Below are 17,369 nucleotides of genomic sequence, written 5' to 3' on the forward strand. Positions count from 1 at the left end.
TCTCAGCCTATTGCGGACAGTCTGAGCACTGATGGAGGGATTGTGCGTTCCTGGTGTAACACGGGCAGTTGATGTTACCATCCTGTACCTGTCCCGCAGGTGTGAATTTCAGATGTACCGATCCTGTGCAGGTGTTGTTACGTGGTCAGCCACTGCGAGGACGATCAGCTGTCCATCCTGTCTCCCTGTAGCGCTGTCTTAGGCGTCTCACAGTACAGATATTGCAATTTATTGTAATGGCCACATCCGCAGTCCTCATGCCTCCTTGCAGCATGCCTAAGGCACGTTTACACAGATGAGCAGGGACCCTGGGCATCTTTCTTTTGGTGTTTCTCAGTCAGTAGAAATGCCTCTTTAGTGTCCTAAGTTTTCATATCTGTGACCTTAATTTCCCACCTTCTCTAAGCTGTTAGTGTCTTAACGACCGTTCCACAGGTGCATGTTCATTCATTGTTTATGGTTAATTGAAACAGTGTTTAAACTCTTTACAATGAAGATCTGTGAAGTTAATTCAAATTTTTACGAATTATCTTTGAAAGACAGGGTCCTGAAAAGGGGCCGTTTCTTTTTTTTGCCGAGTTTGGTTGTCTAAATAATTCTAAATGTTCTGCCACCTCCGACTACCATTTCCTGCATTAGAGCCTTGAATTTGTCTTCTGATATGACGTCATAATCTATGCTAATATAGGGCTAAAGGTTTCATGATTCTAAAATAGACAAGACAATTATTTGACTTATTATTTGTTACTTATGTTTTTAAATCGGTATTCATATTCTGGAAATTCTTTTGAAAAACACAGTTTACTTGTGTAATGATGGGAACCAAATGTCTCCCGATTCTCATTTTGAGGAACATTCAGTCATTTGACAAACATTTAGATTGTGTATATTATGATGATGTTACCTGCCTCATGCTTAACAATAATTTTTACATTTTGTTCAAGACATAACCTTTTTTCCCTTCACCCCATAGGACAGTATGTCACCCCATAGGACAGTATGTCACCCCATAGGACAGTATGTCACCCCATAGGACAGTATGTCACCCCATAGGACAGTATGTCACCCCATAGGACAGTATGTCACCCCATAGGACAGTATGTCACCCTATAGGACAGTATGTCACCCTATAGGACAGTATGTCACCCCATAGGACAGTATGTCACCCCATAGGACAGTATGTCACCCCATAGGACAAAACACAACAGGAAGTCAAATTTAACATTCAACATAATTAATGACACTTTCAGAAGGTTTCTGACCACTGTGAAATGCAACTTCTACACATCAGTAATAGATCATTAAAGAATTAAAAATGTACTCATTCCAACTGAAGGGCCTCTCGTCCTGTATTGTTATTTTTCGTCACTACCTCCCCGAGTCGGAGTGGGTAATTTGCCCGCCCGCTTCCTTCCTGGATGTGGTAGCTGTTTCTTAGGCTCCCTCCCTGGAATCTAACCCAGATTCCCTATCGCCATGGTAGGCACAGAAACTACCATTGAAAGTTGATAGGGCAGACATTCAAATTAGACGTCACCAGTCAAAGTTATAGTCACCAAAAGTGTTTGTGGTGCCCGAGAGTATCCTGCATGGGTCTGAATAAGTGCACGCATCCCCAAAGGTCAGCACCCATTGACGTTTATTAGCTCTGTAACTGCTGCAGTCATCCAAGTAACGTTTGAGCAACCAAAGGAACCGTAACGGATTTAATGACCCACTTGACGTTTCACTTTACCGTGTCTTTGAGACAAGACTGACAGGAGGACTCAGGTAGACCCCCACAACATGGAGGTGTAGCTGGCCAAGCAGTGAGGCGCAGTCCTCTAGTGATGGAGGAGACCCAAGCACACCCGTGTGGACCCAGTGGGAGGCCCCGAAGCCGTGAGAACCGAGGCACCGCTCAGGAGTGTTCTGCTGGAGTTGTTTATATATATGTATGTGTGTGTGTGTGTGAGTGAATGTCTAAGCTGTTAACCCAGGGGGCTAGTTACCATATCTGTTTCTACTCAGCTCCTAAGGACAACAGACCACCACACAGCCTCAGACTGAACTAACCGTCGGCTACATACACAGTGGCTCCAAGAAAGTGTCTTCTTTTCAAGACAAGCCATGATAGATGGACTTGAACCAAGTTACACAGTAATAAACACACATTAGGCCATGAACATTTCTATTAGTTTGGCACTGAAAACAAAACATTTCCTAACATTTGTTAACAGAAAACAGACTTGTTTTCAATTGATTGCTGCTAAGGTTGATGGCTCAATCCTGACACACTTTTGAAGATCAGACCGCTCAAACTATATTTGACGAGACTCCTCGTTGTTCATTTCCATTTTCCTGTTGTCTCTCTTGTATGACGTGCTCAGACTTTTTGAAGTCAATCTGGATGAAAACACTGACACCATGGTTACCATAGTAACAGTCAGAGCCCCATCCTTAGCCGCAGGGTGGTAACTTTCCCCGACTGTTACATGTGTGTCTTATGCATTGCATTGCACTTTAATCAACTGTCAAGACTGCAACAAGCAAGGCCAACATAGCCACTCCTTATTCAAACTCATATAACTTTGCCTGGGCTTGTTGAGTTACGCAATAGCCATTTCTGATTGATGGCATCATTGTATCTTAAGAGGTCTTACCAGCAATTCAATTATTTGTTTACCCTGGAATTTAGCTATGTAAAGAGTTAAACTGTTAAATCTAGTTACATTTTTCATTAATGGAGGCCAAGCCTCTCCCATTGTTACAGTATTTACTGTTTTACTCTTGAAAGTCATAGATCAAGTTGTCTTACCCACTGTACCAAAACAGCCAGAAACCTGTGATTCTAGTTTAAAATTAAACATTTTACATTTATTTTTGTCTTTTTTGGTCTAATTTTTCTTGACTATTTACTGACCCTAAGCATTGAGACAGGGGAGTTATAGTTTACTAGCCGTAGTATAGATTGACTGGAGCTCTCTATAGATTAGCTGCTTGTCCTGTTTTAGTGCTACCATTTAGGGAGTTATCACTCTTCCTCCTCACACTCTTCCGTCTGTGTTGACTCCATCCCCTCACTCTGGTCTATTTTGGGTCCGTAACCCGTCAGGCATTCTAAGCAGCCACCCAAGCCGCGTAGGCTATGCCAGGTGGAGAACGCTGCATCGTGGATGTTTGTGGGGAGGAATTGCACCAGGGTCACTCCAAATGAATGGTCCCTCAGTGTTTCCCCTGTATGCATTTAGCAGAAACACCCCGCCGCTGCTGAATCGAAGCCGCCACCGCAACTAAATAAATATATATATAGATAGTGCCTTCGGAAGGTATTTAGACCCCTTTACTTTACAGCCATATTCTAAAATTGATTACATTTGATTGAAATTGAAATATATATATATATATATATACACGCACATACACACACACACACGCACATACACACACACACACACACAGTGGGGCAAAAAAGTATGTAGTCAGCCAACAATTGTGCAAGTTCTCCCACTTAAAAAGATGAGAGGCCTGTAATTTTCATCATAGGTACACTTCAACTATGACAGACAAAATGAGAAGAAAAAAATCCAGAAAATCACATTGTAGGATTTTTAATGAATTTATTTGCAAATTATGGTGGAAAATAAGTATAGGTACCTTTTTGCAAACTCATAGTGGGCTGTCATGTGCCTTTTTACTGAGGAGTGGCTTCTTTCTTGCCACTCTACCATAAAGGCCTGATTGGTGGAGTGCTGCAGAGATGGTTGTCCTTCTGGAAGGTTCTCCCATCTCCACAGAGTAACTCATGAGCTCTGTCAGAGTGACCATCGGGTTCTTGTTCACCTCCCTGACCAAGGCCCTTCTCCCCTAATTGCTCAGTTTGGCCGGGCGTCCACCTCTAGGAAGAGTCTTTGTGGTTCCAAACTTCTTCCTTTTAAGAATGATGGAAGCCACTGTGTTCTTGGGGACCTTCAATGCTGCAGAAATGTCTTGGTACCCTTCCCCAGATCTGTGCCTCGACACAATCCTGTCTCTGAGCTCTACGAACAATTCCTTCGACCTCATGACTTGGTTTTTGCTCTGGCATGCACTGTCAACTGTGGGGCCTAATATAGACAGGTATGCGCCTTTCAAAATCATGTCCAATCAATTTAATTTACCACAAGAGGGCTCCAATCAAGTTGTAGAAACATCTTAAGGATGATCAATGCAAACAGGATGCAACTGAGCTCAATTTCGAGTCTTATAGCAAAGGGTCTGAATACTTATTTTTTTGTTGTTTTTAATACATTTCAAAAAAACTATTTTCGCTTTGTCATCATGCAGTATTGCGTGTAGATTGCTGAGGAAATTGTTTTATTTAATCCAATTTAGATAAAGGCTGTAACGTAAAAAGTCAAGGGGTCTGAATACTTTCCGTTGGCACTGTATATTTTATTTATAATGTAGATGCCCCAGGAAAACCCTATTCCCTGCCCCGCTAACTCTGCCACCACTGCTGAAAAAAATCCTAGGGGAAACACTGGTACTCGCATTTTGTAGTACATTCCAAATAGCCCAGCTGTTTGTTTACCTACACCTGAGTTTAGTTCCATTCTGTTTTGGCTGGAGGAGCACAAAATGGCAACCGTCTTTCTTTGACCGCTTCCTCTGAGTTCAGTCTCACTGGCAGGTTAATGGCGTCTCATAAAAACATGATACGGTGCAATCACGTTAGGTGGGTCCGGTGTAGACCCAACATGCCTGTTAGGGTGGTATGTTGCGTCTCTCTGACTCCCTCGCTCACTGGCAGAGCACTGAGACATCCGATATAGCTGCTCACTTAGTTCGGTCATGTTTCACTCACACAAAGACTGTAATTTTATTCCGATCTCCAAACTAAACTTGCGTACTGCTTAGTATACAGTGATGTGTTGGCTAGGCAGGCAAGATGAAATACTGGTGCACTTTCAGCGGGCGAACGGTGTGGAACTTTGCAGATAGAAATGTCATGGATAGAGTTGATGTGATATAAACGCAACACGTAAAGTGTTGGTTTCATGAGCTGAAATAAAGTACGCCCAAAATGTTCCATACGCACAAGAAGCTTATTTCTCTAAAATGTTGTGCTCAAATTTGTTTACATCCCTATTAGTGAGCATTTCACCTTTGCCAAAGATAATTAATCCACCTGACAGGTGTGGTATATCAAAAAGCTGATTAAACATGATCATTACGCAGGTGCACTTTGCGCTGGGGACAATAAAATGTGCAGTTTTGTCACACGACACAAAGCCACAGATGTCTCAAGTTTTGAGGGAGCGTGGACTTGACATGCTGACTGCAGGAATGTCCACCAGAGCGGTTGCAGTACGTCCAACAGGCCTCTCAACCACAGACCAGGTGTAACCACGCCAGCCCAGGACCTCCACATCTGGCTTCTTCACTTGTGGGATCATCTGAGACCAGCCACCCGGACAGCTGATGAAACTGAGAAGCATTTCTGTCTGTAATAAAACCCTTTTGTGGGGAAAAACTCATTCTGATTGGCTGTGCCCATACCCAGTCATGTGAAATCCATAGATTCGGGCCTGATATTCATTTCAATTGACTGATTTCCGTATATGAACTGTAACTCGTTGAAATTGTTGCATATTTTTGTTCAGTATACATGCCAGAGAGGCATGAATGTCCTTCGTACTGTATTTCTATCTAAACGTTCCACAACGTTGTGGTCTGAGGGGGAGATGGACTGTTATGACCCACCTGCGAGCTATTTGTTTAGTCTGATAGTCTGCCTCGGTTGAAGCTAACAGCTGAGCTATGTGAGGACTCTGAATGACTCCAGAGGGAATAGATGTCACAGCCTCCCCAGGCGGTCTGGAATACCCCCTCTAACCACTAGGCCTAATGCGTGCTGGGTGGCTTGTCGAGCACTTAGCTTAAATGTTTACACCCACCACATAATTGAGAATGTGGTCTAATGGCTCAGTGTGGTTGGTGGTGAATGGTAGATGTTGCATTTGTGTAGTCTAAATACCTACTTAAAATACCATTGTCTACCTTTTCACCATATAGCCTTATTGTATGCCTTATGTACAGTGACATCAAAATGATTCAGACCCCTTCCCCTTTTCCACATTTTTTGATTGATATAAATTACTTTTTTTACCTCATGACAAATCAAAACAGGTTTTTAGTTTTTTTGGCAAATTTCTAAAAAATAATAAACAGAAATACCTTATTTGCATATGTATTCAGACCCTTTGCTATGGGATGTGAAATTGAGGTCAGGTGCATCCTGTTTCAATTGATCATCCTTAAGATTTTTCTACAACTTGATTGGAGTCCACTTGTGGTAAATTATATTGATTGGACATGATTTTGAAAGGCACACACCTGTCTATATAAGGTCCCTCATTTGACAGTGCATGTCAGAGCAAAAACCAAGCCATAAGGTCGAAGGCATAGATCTGGGGAAGGGTTCCAAAACATTTCTGCAGCATTGAAGGTCCGCAAGAACACAGTGGCCTCCATCATTCTTAAATGGAAGAAGTTTGGAACCACAAAGACTCTTCCTAGAGCTGGCTGCCAGGCCAAACTGAGCAATCAGGGGGGAATAGGCTTGGTCAGGGAGGTGGCCAAGAACCCGATGGTCACTCTGACAGAGCTCCAGAAGTACAACCATCTCTGCAGCACTCCACCAATCAGGCCTTTATTGTAGAGTGGCCAGGTGGAAGCTACTCCTCAGTAAAAGGCACTTGACAGCCCTTCGGAGTTTGCCAAAAGGCATCTAAAGGACTCTCAGACCTTCAGAAACAAGATTCTCTGGTCTGATGAGACCAATATTGAACTCTTTGGCCTGAATGCCAAGCGTCACGTCTGGAGGAAACCTGGCACCATCCCTACGGTGCGGAATGGTGGGTGTAGCATCATACTGTGGGGAGGTTTTTCAGCGGCAGGTACTGGGAGACTAGTCAGGATCGAGGGAAAGATGACCGGAGCAAAGCACAGAGAGATCCTTGATGGAAACCGGCTCCAGAGCACTCAGGACCTCAGACTGGAGAAAAGGTTCACCTTCCAACATTACAATGACCCTAAGCACACAGCCAAGACGACACAGGGTTGGCTTTGGGACAAGTCTATGAATATCCATGAATGGTCCAGCCAGAGCCCGTACTTGAACCCGATCAAACATCTCTAGAGAGACCTGAAAATAGCTGTGCAGCGACGCTCCCCATCCAACCTGAAAGAGCTTGAGAGGATCTGCAGTGAAGAATGGGAGAAATTCCCCAAATACAGTTTTGGCAAGCTTGTAGCGTCATACCCAAGAAGACTCGAGGTTGTAATCACTGCCAAAGGTGCTTCAACAAAGTACTGAGTAAAGGGTCTGAAATACTTATGTAAATGTGATATTTCTGTTTTCTTTTTTTTAATACATAGGCAAACATTTCTAAAAACTTGTTTTTGCTTTGTCATTATGCGTTATTTTGGGTAGATTAATGAGAAGAAAAAAAAACATTTAAGGAATTTTAGAATAAGGCTGTAACGTAACAAAATATGGAAAAAGTCACGGGGTATAAATAGTTTCTGAATGCACTGTATGTTACAAGTCTAAATAGTTACAGAATACTGACCTATTTCTTCTGTTTAGCTCCTTGTGGAACAAGGGGCCTCCCAGGTCTAAATGATGGTTCTGGGTCTTTAGGCCAGCCGGGCTGAGGGCCCCTTAGTCCCCAAAGAGGTCCTGAGCTCTGGTGGCCTGACAGGGGCAGCCTGGGAAAAATGTGTTCCCTTGTCGAGGAGGGTGAGTGCCGGCTGAGTGGTCCATGATAAGTTGACTGTGTGTGTGGTCCTAGTATTGAAATATGTATTTCAAACAAGATTAGGCAGATTTTAAGTAGCTGGCTGTGATGTTTTGCAGTCCCGATTTTAAATACATGATGTATTTAATTTGTGTGCTCCTGTTTAGTACATTTAGTCTACCACATCCCAAGTCATTGCTTTCATCAAAACATTTAGTCCACCAGTGGTTATTTATACTGGTCTTCACTTGATGTACTTGTCCTGTTGCCCAGCCCATAGACCCTGTCCTGTTGACCAGCCCATAGACCCTGTCCTGTTGACCAGCCCATAGACCCTGTCCTGTTGACCAGCCCATAGACCCTGTCCTGTTGACCAGCCCATAGACCCTGTCCTGTTGACCAGCCCATAGACCCTGTCCTGTTGACCAGCCCATAGACCCTGTTGACCAGCCCATAGACCCTGTCCTGTTGACCAGCCCATAGACCCTGTCCTGTTGACCAGCCCACAGACCCTATCCTGTTGCCCAGCCCATAGACCCTGTCCTGTTGACCAGCCCATAGACCCTGTCCTGTTGACCAGCCCATAGACCCTGTCCTGTTGACCAGCCCATAGACCCTGTCCTGTTGACCAGCCCATAGACCCTGTCCTGTTGACCAGCCCATAGACCCTGTCCTGTTGACCAGCCCATAGACCCTGTCCTGTTGACCAGCCCATAGACCCTGTCCTGTTGACCAGCCCATAGACCCTGTCCTGTTGACCAGCCCATAGACCCTGTCCTGTTGACCAGCCCATAGACCCTGTCCTGTTGACCAGCCCATAGACCCTGTCCTGTTGACCAGCCCATTGACCCTGTTGACCAGCCCACAGACCCTGTCCTGTTGACCAGCCCATAGACCCTGTCCTGTTGACCAGCCCATAGACCCTGTCCTGTTGACCAGCCCATAGACCCTGTCCTGTTGACCAGCCCATAGACCCTGTCCTGTTGACCAGCCCATAGACCCTGTCCTGTTGACCAGCCCATAGACCCTGTCCTGTTGACCAGCCCACAAGACCCTGTCCTGTTGACCAGCCCACAGACCCTGTTGACCAGCCCATAGACCCTGTTGACCAGCCCATAGACCCTGTTGACCAGCCCATAGACCCTGTTGACCAGCCCACAGACCCTGTTGACCAGCCCACAGACCCTGTTGACCAGCCCACAGGCCCTGTCCTGTTGACCAGCCCACAGGCCCTGTCCTGTTGACCAGCCCATGTATGAGAGGAGCCAGGAGAGATAAAGGACTAAATCTGTGTGTTATCAGTAACAGCTGGCTCCATGCTGGCTTCATTTTCACTAGGTTACAAGGAGACACCAACATACAAACACACTCTAGCTCTCTCTGGCTGTCATTTCCATGGCGAAGTGAAAGGTTATATGAGGGTTTGCATGCCACCAGGAAGCCAGACTCTCATCCAGGGGAGAAACATTTCCTCAATGTTCATATCATACCAAACAAACATCACCTCAACGTTTCTTCAAAAGCCTAAACAGTATAGTTACTCTAATCCCCTTGTGTGTGTTTTCCCTCTGATCCTGTGATTCCATAGCCTTTAACTCTGACCTGAGCTTCAACATAAGAAATGCTGGCTTGGCTTTGAATTCTTCAGCATCCTTTTTAATAAATCTGATTATTTTCGACACCGCTATAACATGCCTGGACTTGAAGAAAATGTATCTGAAAGTAGTGATTATGGTTTGTTTTTTTGCAGTTGCGTTCAGAGTCAATGTTTTTATATATTGACCCGTTATTTAATCAGATAAGTCGTGGAATGATTGGTTGATGATGCCATTCTCCACATAAATATGACAGTTTTCAGGCCTTAGACGTTTCCATCCATTGATCTTTGTGTGAGTGAATTTAAACCACTTGGTCTGTAGCTGCTGCCTGCTTACCCCTGAACGACATGTCGGCTAATTCCCTTCCCACCACTATGTGCTTATTGAAGTGGGAAAGTTCTGGAAAGATTTTCTGTTCTAAGCTGCAACATGTGTGGAGGATGTTGGATGTCCGAACTTCGCTCTTGTCAAACATCTCGTGTTTGTTCATTCCAGACTTAGTTAGATACAGTAGGGTGAAGGAGACCTATTGGGAGAACCCAAAATCTCTCTATTTACATGGGACTAGCTGGTCAGTAGCCCTGTGTATCAGTATGTCACATCTTATAATCTATTTACACGGGACTAGCTGGTCAGCAGCCCTGTGTATCGGCATGTCACACATTGTAATCTATTTACACGGGACTAGCTGGTCAGTAGCCCTGTGTATCGGCATGTCACACATTGTAATCTATTTACACGGGACTAGCTGGTCAGTAGCCCTGTGTATCGGCATGTCACACATTGTAATCTATTTACACGGGACTAGCTGGTCAGTAGCCCTGTGTATCGGCATGTCACACATTGTAATCTATTTACACGGGACTAGCTGGTCAGCAGCCCTGTGTATCGGCATGTCACACATTGTAATCTATTTACACGGGACTAGCTGGTCAGCAGCCCTGTGTATCGGCATGTCACACATTGTAATCTATTTACACGGGACTAGCTGGTCAGCAGCCCTGTGTATCGGCATGTCACATTGTAATCTATTTACACGGGACTAGCTGGTCAGCAGCCCTGTGTATCGGCATGTCACACATTGTAATCTATTTACACGGGACTAGCTGGTCAGCAGCCCTGTGTATCGGCATGTCACATTGTAATCTATTTACACGGGACTAGCTGGTCAGCAGCCCTGTGTATCGGCATGTCACACATTGTAATCTATTTACACGGGACTAGCTGGTCAGCAGCCCTGTGTATCGGCATGTCACATTGTAATCTATTTACACGGGACTAGCTGGTCAGCAGCCCTGTGTATCGGCATGTCACACATTGTAATCTATTTACACGGGACTAGCTGGTCAGCAGCCCTGTGTATCGGCATGTCACATTGTAATCTATTTACACGGGACTAGCTGGTCAGCAGCCCTGTGTATCGGCATGTCACACATTGTAATCTATTTACACGGGACTAGCTGGTCAGCAGCCCTGTGTATCGGCATGTCACATCTTATAATCTATTTACACGGGACTAGCTGGTCAGCAGCCCTGTGTATCGGCATGTCACATCTTATAATCTATTTACACGGGACTAGCTGGTCAGCAGCCCTGTGTATCGGCATGTCACACATTGTAATCTATTTACACGGGACTAGCTGGTCAGCAGCCCTGTGTATCGGCATGTCACATTGTAATCTATTTACACGGGACTAGCTGGTCAGCAGCCCTGTGTATCGGCATGTCACATCTTATAATCTATTTACACGGGACTAGCTGGTCAGCAGCCCTGTGTATCGGCATGTCACATCTTATAATCTATTTACACGGGACTAGCTGGTCAGCAGCCCTGTGTATCAGTATGTCACATTGTAATTGTCTGCTGTACTTTCCTTTCCCTCCAGAACCTGGCGCTACTTTTCTGCCGCAGCAAATAAGGGTGGGAGACTTTGGCTGCTAAGCAACAGCGAATTCTGATTTGTCCCCTCCCACTCCGGGGGGGGTCGGGGGGGGCAGCAGCAGCAGCAGCAATCTGACCAGGTTACCTGCTCTCTCTCACACACACACACGCGCATTCCTCTCCAACAGTGTCAACAGAACTGAACTCTCCCCTCCCACTCTAAGTTAGACCTTGAACATGCCTGGCTGTGTGTGCTTTAGGAGGAGGTGTGTGTGTGTGGGTGCGCACTGGAAGTGTGTGTGTGTGTGTATGTGGGTGCGCACTAGAAGTGTGTGTGTGTCGTGGAGAGAGTTGCGAGGAGAGCTGCTGCTGCTGGCATGAGGTGCTCATGGTAAGGGGGGAAAACACATTCCATGGCTGCCTTACACACACACACACACACACTACTCGTCCCCGTCCCTCTCTTTCTGAGAAGCTTTGGGGTTAGTTACTGCAGTACTGCTGAGCTTCAGAGCTGAAGGGGAGGGGTGGTTCTCCCTCTCTCTCTCTGAACCTCGTCAGTCTGAGTAGAACACTGATAGTATCGGACACAGCGGGGACAACTCTCCCACCACATTAACTGTGCAGCAGCGTGTCTGTTCGTGTGTGTTCGTGTGTGTGTGGTAGCGCTAAAGGGAGAGGGCTAAGTGTGTTCCAGGAAAAAGGAGGAGCAGCACCATTCTGGCTGTGTTTTCTCTCAGTGTACAGAGGGGCTGGATGTCTGGGTAAGTCATGGCTGGAGCAGCAGTACTTTGTGTGATGGTGTGTGTGTGTGAAGGGGATGTAGATAACATGTAAAGATAACTTTACCTTGACTCTGGGGCATGTTTCAGCCTGGGTATTTGAATAGTATGTTTGAACTGAAACAAGTTGGTCAGTATGTTATTACTAGCTGAAACAAGTTGGTCAGTATGTTATTACTAGCTGAAACAAGTTGGTCAGTATGTTATTACTAGCTGAAACAAGTTGGTCAGTATGTTATTACTAACTGACTGAAACAAGTTGGTCAGTATGTTATTGCTAATTTGACATTTCCATAATTACCCATGTTCCAGTACATTTGACATGAGTCATTTAGCAGACACTCCTATCCAGTGCCTTGCTCAAGGGCACATCGACAGATGTTTCACCCAGTCATCTTGAGGATTTGAACTAGCGATCTTTCGGCTACTGGCATGCTCTTAAATGCTCTTAACCGCTAGGCTACCTGACGCCAGTACTGTTGTTGTATTTAGCTATACTGTAGTAAGATATCACTTAATATTGACTCTCTTGTACATAAGAATAATGTCCTTTATTAGCATGTCACCATAAGACTGAGCATCAGTTGTTTTAGCAGACTGACTGACTGAGCATCAGTTGTTTTAGCAGACTGACTGACTGAGCATCAGTTGTTTTAGCAGACTGACTGAGCATCAGTTGTTTTTAATCAGCCTGCCTAGGGGCATGGGATTCCATCAGCATGTTTGGTGAATTGTATAAAGTTGTGGTATGGTCCATATATGAACTATGAGCTCTGTACTGTAGTGATCTGCTCTGTAGGTATCTGGTTTGGCAGCTATCCAGCACCTCTCTCTGACGTTATTAAGAGACTAGATTGATTGTGTGTGTGTGTGGGGCCGGGACACGCGTCACTGTTACACAGCACAAGGCCATATACACCGGGTCAACACACTTGTTAATGATGTCGCCAGGGGAAAACAGTGTGACGTGCACACACACACCCCTTAACAGTCAGATAGTGTCGCATTCACACACACACTCCAAATACTGTCTACCTCTTAAAACGGTGTTAGATTTCACACACACACACACACACACACACACACACACACACACACACACACACACACACAGCCTGTAATTGCATTTGTTTCTTTCCGATCCCACAGATACAGCGGTGTTTGTATTCCGTTAGGGCACCATTCTCCTGAAACGTCTCGTCCTTGGTCTGTGAGTGACTAAGCACGCTGCTCGTTCCTATGGCAACCATTTTTGTTCCGACAGCGTTCTCAGCTAGACCGAGGTGCTGTCCTGGGAATCTAAAGACGCAGGATTATGAAGTATCTGACTGCTACATTCCTTGGTGCTGTCTGACTTCCTGATTAGACAGAGCCTGTTGATACCATGTAGATAGAATCTAAGTATCTAATCATTTTATTGTTACCACAGTCCTAGGTCAGGCAAGATCTATAGCTGTGAGACGCATTAACGATGAATTGACATGATAACCGGCATGTCAGTAATTAACAAGCTCAGGGTGAGTTTTAGTTCAGGCAGGCAGTGGAGCTGCAGAGGGGGGGTGTCAATGCAGGGCTTCAAGGTACGGTCTGATATCAGTAGTCATGGTGTCATACAGCAGAAAGCAAAGGCCTGACCAAGATGTTTTCTCATGAAGATAAGGTGTGTATTTCAGATAGATCTGCTGTACTGTAGAGGGGGGTGTCAATGCAGGGCTTCGAGGTACGGTCTGATATCAGTAGTCATGGTGTCATACAGCAGAAAGCAAAGGCCTGACCAAGATGTTTTCTCATGAAGATAAGGTGTGTATTTCAGATAGATCTGCTGTACTGTAGAGGGGGGTGTCAATGCAGGGCTTCGAGGTACGGTCTGATATCAGTAGTCATGGTGTCATACAGCAGAAACCAAAGGCCTGACCAAGATGTTTTCTCATGAGGACAAGGTGTGTATTTCAGATAGATCTGCTGTACTGTGCTCTTCTCGGCAAGTAATCAACACGTTGGGTCATTTTTGTTCCGTTTCTGATTTGTTTAAATTATGGGACAGTACAGGTGTTGTGACCAAGCATATGTAACGATTTCTAAGACTGTTGTGAAGTCTGGTAACATTGACGTAAATCAGCCTACAGGAAAGATAAATGCTGACAACTATTGATTGTCCCCATGCACCTTTACTAGGAACGTTGACGTCTATGGAAAGTCTAAGCTGAAAAATATGAATGGCTTATCCATGAAGTGGTTTAAATCGGAGAACGGACCATGCGTTGTAATTAAAATATGAATGAATACCCCAATACAAAGGAGCTTAGCAGTCTTAGTAGCTTCCGACAGGACGTGCTGTAATACGCTGTGGCTGGAACTGACCAGTGTGACAGGGATTATAGCCCAGGGAGGGGGTGGGGGCAGGAAGAGAGTGAGAGTAAGAGGGAGGGAGGGAGAGAGTGGGTGAGTAGAGATAGTTGTAACACTTTATGGTCCAGCCCCCAGCAGGGAAAGAACATTCCCAACCTCCACTTCTGGAACAGCTGTATCCCGAAGCCCTGACTGACTGACTAACTGCGCTCACTGACGGTTAGTGCAAGTGGGGACGCTGTGGAACAAGCTTTAGGGCTGGTACTTATCTCCAGTCAGATTAGTGACGGTGAAAGCAAGGTGTCTTTAGCCTTACAAGTGCATGACAACCAACCTGGTAAAGAGGAAACCTAGACTAATCTTCCTGGAATGAGAGGCAGGTTCTCTGTTTTCTGTGGAGAGGCATAACGAGAGAGAGAGAGGCAGGTTTTCTGTTGAGTCTGTGGAGAGGGATAACGAGAGAGAGGCAGGTTCATAATAGAAGTTTTGATATTTTTCTGTATTTGTTTACTAATGATTTACTTTCACCTCTTTATTTTGTTTTTCATTCCATGATCTTCAAAGGACGTTATGCAATAGTTAAGCTTAGATGCTGAAGTAACTGCCAAAGTTTGAGTCTCGGCTCCAACAGGAAGTGATGTTGTTGTTTGGTCTGATTGCGTATTGTCCAGGAGCCTTGGGAGGTAGGCTGTATCATATGATTTATACCTATGCTGTGTAACGTTAGCCTGTGTTATACTCTGTTATTATTTAATTTTTTTGTGTATTTTTCTCCCCTATTTCGTGGTATCCAACTGGTAGTAGTTAGTCTTGTATCATCGCTGCAACTCCCATACGGACTCAGGAGAGGCGATGGTCGAGAGCCATGCGTCCTCTGAAACAACCCAACCAAGCCGCACTGCTTCTTGACACACTGCTCACTTAACCCGGAAGCCAGCCACACCAATGTGTCGGAGGAAACACTGTACACCTGGTGACCTGGTCAGCGTGCACTGCGCCCGGCCCGCCACAGGAGTCGCTAGTGCGCGATGAGACAAGGATATCCCTGCCTGCCAAACCTTCCCCTAACCCGGATGACGCTGGGCCAATTGTGCGCCGCCCCATGGGTCTCCCAGTCGCGGCCGGCTGCGACAGAGCCTGGCCACTGCACTGCGCCACTCGGGAGGCTTGTTATAGTCTTATTGATCTGTAGCTTTAGCCTGTGTTATAGTCTATTATTGATGGAGGTCAATTGACCAGTCGTTGGTATAGCCATTGATTAAATCTGTGTGTGGAGCATTAAGATCGTCAAGTGTGCTGGAGTTGGTTTTCAATGTACTCCGTTATTGCCATTTGACCAATAGTCAAATTAAACTAATCACGTTTAAGGTTACTTCCTGGTTAGTGAATTCTTGCTCCACTGTAATACCAGTTGTGGATAAAGTGTCAAATGTACATGATTACACTGCAGCAGCCAGGCAGGAAGACCGTGTGTGGCCCACAGTCTCAACTCTCTCTGGGTTCCTTGTTGTTCCGGATGAGTGGTCATCCATCAGCAGCTCTGTTGTGGTCCGGAACAGGGCGAGATGGAGAAAGAGAGACTTGCAATTCTCCGACCATCAACATGATCTAATGGGTAGTTTTTAAAACCCTGACTCTCAATCCCTTACCAAACATCATCACTGTCCATCTAGTGTGTGTGTGTGTGTGTGTGTGTGTGTGCGCGTGCGCACGGCAACTCAGATAGTGTCTGTTTTTGATACCCAATCTCCTATTGACACTTAAAGATGACCTTTTAGCTTGTTGCTGATGCTACCTCTGCTAAGTCTGTCATGTTGATGCTACCTCTGCTAAGTCTGTCATGTTGATGCTACCTCTGCTAAGTCTGTCATGTTGATGCTACCTCTGCTAAGTCTGTCATGTTGATGCTACCTCTGCTAAGTCTGTCGTGTTGATGCTACCTCTGCTAAGTCTGTCATGTTGTCTCAATCTAAAGTTGGCTTGCGTACCTTTCTAGTTGTCTTCCCTCGTTAGGTTATGAGTTCTAGGCTAATAGTTCAGTGGTGCCTTTTTAAACCTCTGAATCTCTCAACTTCCCCTCCACCTCTCCATCCCCTCCCTCTCTTTATAGTACTCGACAGGCCTGCACTAGAGCGTGCCAGGGTCTCTCTCCCCCTCCAACAATCGCCAGGCGTGTACAGTTACCCATAATCCCCTGGGGGACAAAGACCTAAGAGTGTAACATGAACAGACACCAACTCTTAGATGTGGGGAGGGCAGCTCTAACTGAAGCCCAGAATGTCAGTCTGAGTCCCACATGGCACACTATTCCCTAAGTGCACTACTTTTGACCGGGACTCATAGGGTTACCCATAGGACTCTGGTCAAAAGTAGTGCACTATAGAGGGAATAGGGTACTATTTGGGACTTGGACTCCGTTCAAGAGCCTTTTGACCAAACGTGCCACTCGCTGTGTCCTTAATTCAAATGATCATGTATAGGCCAGTGTGTAGAGATGGATGGAGTGAGATGGAGTGTGGGTGTTGCTCTTACTAAATGGAGTTGATCCAGTGAAATGTGAGGATCTATAGGATTGTACATTGTTAGAGGGCTGTAGTCTCTTTCTAAGCGGGCCACTCTACTTGAACTAGGTGGGTCTTTCACACTATGGTGCCAACTCTATCCGTGCACTTTTAGTGTGGTTGGGATGGTAGTCTGTTAAGTATGTTTGCTCAAGTTCATACTCCCCAGAGGCCTCCATTTATAAATGGTGTGTGTGCACAAAATATGCCCCAAAACATGCATACACCAAGTAGGCATTTCTAAAAACTGAACTTGACGGTGAGATTGTGCGTATCCTCCTGCAAACTTTAGACCATGTTTACACACAGTTTGTAGCGGTTCAAGTTTTGTATTGCAAATGCACAAAGCAACCTCGTAGCCTTGTACATGAATATACGATGAATTATTCATAACAAAAAACAGGTAGCTAAATAGAATAACCATGCAATTAATG

The 17,369-nt window shown here is 45.3% G+C and overlaps 1 protein-coding gene across 3 annotated transcripts in view; it reads left to right on the forward strand.

Annotated features, from left to right (window-relative positions):
• LOC110497292 (microtubule-associated tumor suppressor 1 homolog A) overlaps positions 1-17,369 on the forward strand; it is an 82,492-nt gene that overhangs the window by 2,922 nt on the left and 62,201 nt on the right. Inside the window, exon 2 of one of the 3 annotated variants that reach the window (XM_036933882.1) lies at positions 7,613-7,765. The exons of 1 other annotated variant lie outside the window; for it this stretch is intronic. The gene's annotated coding sequence lies outside the window, so the exon portion shown is untranslated. Of the gene's footprint in view, positions 1-7,612; positions 7,766-11,628; positions 12,008-17,369 lie in introns of those variants that run through there. One more of the 3 variants, XM_036933881.1, reaches the window with a different exon arrangement.

The sequence above is a fragment of the Oncorhynchus mykiss genome, chromosome 10, assembly GCF_013265735.2.
Source record: "Oncorhynchus mykiss isolate Arlee chromosome 10, USDA_OmykA_1.1, whole genome shotgun sequence".
Classification (NCBI taxonomy): Eukaryota; Metazoa; Chordata; class Actinopteri; order Salmoniformes; family Salmonidae; genus Oncorhynchus; species Oncorhynchus mykiss.